Source organism: Sorex fumeus, unplaced genomic scaffold (genome assembly GCF_029834395.1).
Source record: "Sorex fumeus unplaced genomic scaffold, SorFum_2.1 ptg000086l, whole genome shotgun sequence".
In the NCBI taxonomy this organism is placed as follows: domain Eukaryota; kingdom Metazoa; phylum Chordata; class Mammalia; order Eulipotyphla; family Soricidae; genus Sorex; species Sorex fumeus.
Window position 1 is genome coordinate 41,777,178 of NW_026606143.1, and position 6,000 is coordinate 41,783,177.

Consider the following 6,000-nt stretch of genomic DNA (forward strand, 5'->3'; position numbering starts at 1 on the left):
TTGTCTCTGCTGCGGCTCAGCACAAAGGGCTGAGGCAGACACATCATCGCATGTGTCCTAAACTGGATTAGCATCACTTTTGAGCAGCTAACTTGAAACCTAAGCATCCACGGAAGCCATCCTCGACTGAGGAATGCGCTTAATATAGAGGATAATTGCATTCGCAGCACTTGGCATTTCGATTTCAATCTGAGTAGTTTGCTGGTGGGTGGGGGGTGCCGGCAGCGAGGGTGGGGGTGGTGGTAGGGGGGAGTCTCTGGGCTTTTCTGGGAAATCCCAACTGCCTGTCTCCTGCTGCATGTTTCACCTGTTTTGTGACTTGGCCTGCTGGTGAAGAGGTAGTCAGTCCCCAGAGTAAGTTCCAGAAGAATTTGAGATCCTCAGCAAGTATTCTTTCTGGAGAGAAGGCAGAGGAACCTGCAAAGGGAAAAAAATCCACCCCCTGTCTTTGGAATGGGCTTCTGGTACCTCTACTACTGCCTCTTTCATTCTGTGATTTTTAGGATGGACTTGGGTTTTAGAGCTAGACTTTATTTTATCTAGCGAAGCGTGGCCGGATACCGAGCAGATTGGCCCTCAAGCCAACCCCCAAAGTGTTTCTAAGCTGGAATCAGCACTGACGACCCCCTTTTGCACTTGTCCATCACAGAAACAACAGCTGTCTGTCTCTTTTATCTTCCTTGCAGGTCTAACAATTCAGAAGCACTCCAACATTTCCCCCCCTAAATTATAGGGGGGGAGAGCCGAGTGTCAAGTTGGCAAACCCTGCCCGCCCCTCCCCCCCCCACCACCTGGGTAGTGGTCTTTGTTGTGCTCAGTTTTCCCTAAGAAAGTCTAGATGCCACTGCTTAAAGCAGCTGGTTTTGTGTGTGTGTTTTTTTTTTCTCTTTCCAAAACTACAATAAAGAGCTCTGCTCTGTGCAAAGTTCTGCTGGTAGATGTTGGTTTCTAAACTTAACACGTACGGATTACTGTTCCAGCTGAAACTGTCCATCATGAAAACAATGATCACGTGAAATGTGTGAACACCAACTCATTACCAAGATTTGCAACCTTTACTGCAAATGAAATTGGAGCCAGAGTTTTAAATTTTGCTGTCTGAAGATGATCTGATGATTAGACTAGTTCAAACTTAAAAACTGTATGGCATTTTATAAATTACAATCAGATTTGCTTAAGGAAATGGCTAATTTACCAAAGTTTTTTTGCATGCATATCACCCTGAAAGCCTGAAAAATCCATACATGGTCTCTGTTTGAAATGAGCTAATTATTTGCCTGAGGTACCCTTTGCAAAAATAAAGAAAGAAAAAAAAAAGAAAGCTAATTCCCTTCAATTTCAGTTTCCCTTCTTTTCTCAACTGCAAATGCTAATTCAACCAAAGAGCCCGTTTTCTCTTTGCCTTTAGGAACTGCTTATGAAATGCAGGCAGTGCATTTGGGGTCTTGTGTGTGAGATAACAATGAATCAATTTATCTGTGAACTCTGAGAATACCTCGGAGGTGTTCAAGTTTTGATCAGTGTTATTTGCTATTCTCTGAGCCTTGCTCAGTCCAGTTTCAAAGACTATTTGCCTTCATAATAGTTGAGCCTGAGAGCATTTGAGTTTATTGGAATTGATTTTCTTTCCAGGTTGATCTTTTAAAATATTTCTGCTGGTTATTTTTCAATACCACCTTATGAAATTTTCATTCGTCTGTCATATATTTATTGAGTGCTGAGTGTCACTTCTATGACCTACATTTGCTGTTAGAGATGAAAACTATATTTTGGTGGGATTCCCCGCCAAATTGGCCAGGGCGAGGAGGGAGAGGACTCATCTCTGTTTGGGCAAAACAATAGTTTGCATGTTCACATGGTTCAGCTGTGACTGTGGTTCCGGCAACTACAGAAATTGTTCATTCCGTTAAATTATTCATACATTAAAATATACCACTGGCTACTTAGAACTTGGGAGCCACGTTAATCAATAATCCGCTCACAGTGCACAAGACCTGCTATGCATTATTCTCCTCGCTAGGCATTTAAATAATTCAAAGCTAATATTTCTTGTGAATTAATCTGGCCATTGCACAAGTTGGGAAAATATGGATCAAAATGTCTCAGTAAGCTTAATCTTACTTTATAAATTACTGTTCCTTCTCTTTTTTTTGCCTTAATGGATTCATTTTTCCCTAGTTTGATGGTTATGGTTAAATGTTTTTGTTCTGTGAAATGATATCACATAATATGCTTCATTTAGAATAGTGTCAGTCGGAAAGGGAGAGCATAGGGAGAAATGAGTCTGCCACGTGGCAGAATGTCCTGGCCACACAGCAAACATTTTATCACTTCCTCTGCTCAACACTGATGTGGAATAAAGATATGCCGTCCCCTTGACAGAGGTGGATGCTGAGCTGGGACTGTAGCCTACTGGTCTACCAACACGGCACTCCCCCCAAAGTCCCAAAAGGCAAAAAGATGGCATATGGAAACCCAGAGGGAGATGTTGGGTTTGGGGGCCACACTGGGTGGTGCGCAGGGCTTATTCTTGGCTTTCTGCTCAGGGGACCACCTGGGTTGTTGGGGATTGAACCTGCGTCAGCTGCATGCAAGGCATGCACCTTCCCCACTGTATAGCATCCCAGATAAAAATGTTTCTTTTTAGGGGCTGGAGTGATAGCACAGCGGGTAGGGTGTTTGCCTTGCACGCAGCCAACATGACTAACCCAGGTTCGATTCCCAGCATCCCATATGGTCCCCCGAGCACCACCAGGAGTAATTCCTGAGTGCATGAGCCAGGAGTAACCCCTGAGCATCACTGGGTGTGACCCAAAAAGCAGAAAAAAAAAGTTTTCTTTTAAATATTTTTGCTATAACATTTATGACAAAAATATCGATTTGCAAAGTTGCTGCACACCCTCCATGCCAAGTGCCTGAGCCCCTCCACCACTGTCCCTATGTCACCTCTAGTTCCAACTTGATCCTGCCACTGCTTTCGCCCTGTCACAGTCACAGTCCTCCCATTTGCTCGAGCGGGCCCAGTAATGTCTCCGTTTTGAGACTTGTTGTTACTGTGTTTGGCATATCGAATACATCACGGGTAGCTTGCCAGGCTCTGCCGTGCGGGCGAGATACTCTCGGTAGCTTGCCGGGCTCTCCGAGAGGGGCGGAAGAATCGAACCCGGCTCGGCAGGGCTGTCTGCACGCAAGGCAAAACGCCCTACCGCTGTGCTATCACTCCAGCCCTGCTTTCGCCCACTGCTTGATAATCTGACTTTTGTCATCCAGAGACCCAGAGAAGTTAAGAATGAAATGATAGCACATGGCTAGTGCTATGGCGAGCCCGAGCCCTGCTCCACAGAGCAGGATTCTGCTGAGAGCACTTCCCTGTAGCTTGCTTGCTTGTTTTCTTTGCTTACCTTTTGCAATGGGAGGAGGGGGGGTCACACCGTGCATCACTTGGGCATCCCTCCTGGCAGGCTTTGGGAACCATATGCGGTGCTGGGAATCAAACCTAGGTCAGCCGTGTGCAAGGCAAGTGCCCTACCCACTGTACTGCCTCAATAGCCCCTGATCTCAGTGCTTTGAAGCCAGTATTATCTGTGCATTTGGTGTACCAGTGTACTAGCACTACAGTTTACCACAAACTTAGCTTCCCAAAATAGCACAAGTTCATTTTCTTTGGGTCCTGGATGCCTGAAGCTCAAAATGGGTCTAAAATCCAAGTGTCTGCTGACTGAATTCCTTCTGGAAGTTCGAGGGGGAGAATCTGCCCCTTAGTTTCCCAGCTTGCAAAACATGCCGCTCTTCCTTGGCTAAGTGCCCCACTCCATTCTGATCTGCTGCCATTGTCACATCTTGTACTGTGACACTCTTTCCTCCTTCTTGCCTTATGAGGAGCTGGATGATTACAATCTTCTCATGATTTGTGACAAAGTCTGTAGAGAAAAGGATAGGACATTTCTGAGAGGTAAATAATGAACTGCATCAGAAGGACAGTCCAGAGGAAGTGTGTGACACAGATGACTTAGATGGACACTAGGGAGAGAGAGAGAAAGAGGAGAGTTAAACTGGAAGATGAGTGTGCTCTCATGGTGGAGATAGATACAGACAGTTCACAAATCCATCTGCGAAGGTGACTAGTACATCAAGGGCTCATCTTTTTTTGTTTGTTTTTTGTTTTGGGGTCATACCCAGCGATGATCAGGGGTTGCTCCTGGCTCTGCACTTGGGAATTGCTCCTGGCGGTGCTCAGGGGACCATATGGGATGCTGGGAATCGAACCCGGGTTGGCCGCATGCAAGGCAAACGTCCTTCCTTCCCACTGTGCTATGGCTCCAGCTGCAAAGGGCTCATCTTTATTGAGTGTTCTCTTCTTCCAAGCACATTGCCTTCAATCTTTATATCACCTCTTACATAGCCCATTTTTCAGGTGAAAGGTCAGTCAAAAAATACACGATTGGCACATACTGCTCAAGCCCATGTGCTGCTTGTGCCCGCGCGATCCTGCACATATGTTACCCACATCTCCCCTCTTGAAATGTGGACTTTCATGCTTCCATATCTAATGCTGGTGGTGTGTAGGGGCCCTTGGAGAAGCCTGCACTCTCGTGAGCATGTTACTCTCTCTAACTTTCTCGCCCGCCTTCCCCTTCCTAAAAACCTCCAAATAAAGTCTGTTTTTACTTCAAAAAAATACGTGATTTGCCCAAGGCAAAGTAGTTCTCAAGGGGAGAGATTTCAAGCCAAATAGTCTTGACTTATCCCTCTGTTTACTGTTTGCTGTTGGGATGACCGGGGAGTGTGTGTGTGTGTGGGGGGGGGGGTCACACACCTTTTTTGCAGTGCTCACTAGGGGTTGTGAACTTGGTCTCATTGGTTGCCCAGGAGTGGGGCTTGCTCACTGGAGTTCACACACTCTAGTGGTGGGACTCAGAGGCAACTGGCTGTTGTGATGCACCAGAAATCAATCATTGTTCTTTTTTTTTTTTTTTGCAATGTTGGGAATTAAACCCAGGAACACATACATGCCAGGCATGAAGTCTACCAATGAGCCACATCCCTAGCCCAAGATCAAGCATTTTTGTTCTGGTACTGGAGTTCCACCAGTATCAATAATAATCATGTACACTCAACATGTAGGCAATGCCAGTGATCAAACCCATGACCCCATGCCTGCAAGGCAAGCATTGCACCACTGGGCCATCCCTGTGCCCTGTGTCCACGGTTTTCATTCTTTTCGGTCTGGGGTGGAGTTTGGGTCCTAGCTAGCAGTGCTGGGGGACTCTTCTTGGAGTTATCCTTGGCAGTAGTAATGGTACCCCTGGCACATCGGTGGTGCTGGTCATGCAAGGCCTTACCTCCTGTGCTGTTTGCCTGGCTATTTGGTTTTGATTCTTACACTCTACTGCATCACTTAATAACTTTTTATAATGGGGGGGCATCTTGTTTGAGAGTGGCCTCTGCTTTTTGCGGGAAGGAATGCAGGGATCATAATTACAGCTATCAGGGTGCACTCTAAATTTTTCTAAGTCTATTTTCTATGGACTCCTGGCCACTGGGAGCATGTGATTCATGACAAACACTTGTATGGGACAGTACTGGACTAGTAATAAGTGCAAACTTAAGGAAAGATCTTATATCCCTGTCTCCAAGATTTTATGGCCACATGGAGAAAGCCATACTGCAATCACAAAAATTAGATGATGAAAAATAAAATTATTCCAGGGCCTTAGGAGTAAGTCTGAAGTGAAGATATAGTCCTTTTTATTTGGTTTAATTTCTTTCTTTTTTCTTGGCTTTGGGGTCACACCCAGCAGTGATCAGGGCTTACCTTTTGGGTCTACACTTAGGCATCACTCCTAGCAAGCTCGGAGAATCATATGGGGTAGGGGTGAGCTGCATGCAAGACAAATGCCCCACCCACTGTATTATGGGTCCAGTCCCACATATTTTAAAAAGGTCCAGTCCTTTTTCAAAAGGGCCTAGGAAAAATCAAAACAAATTGTATACATGCAG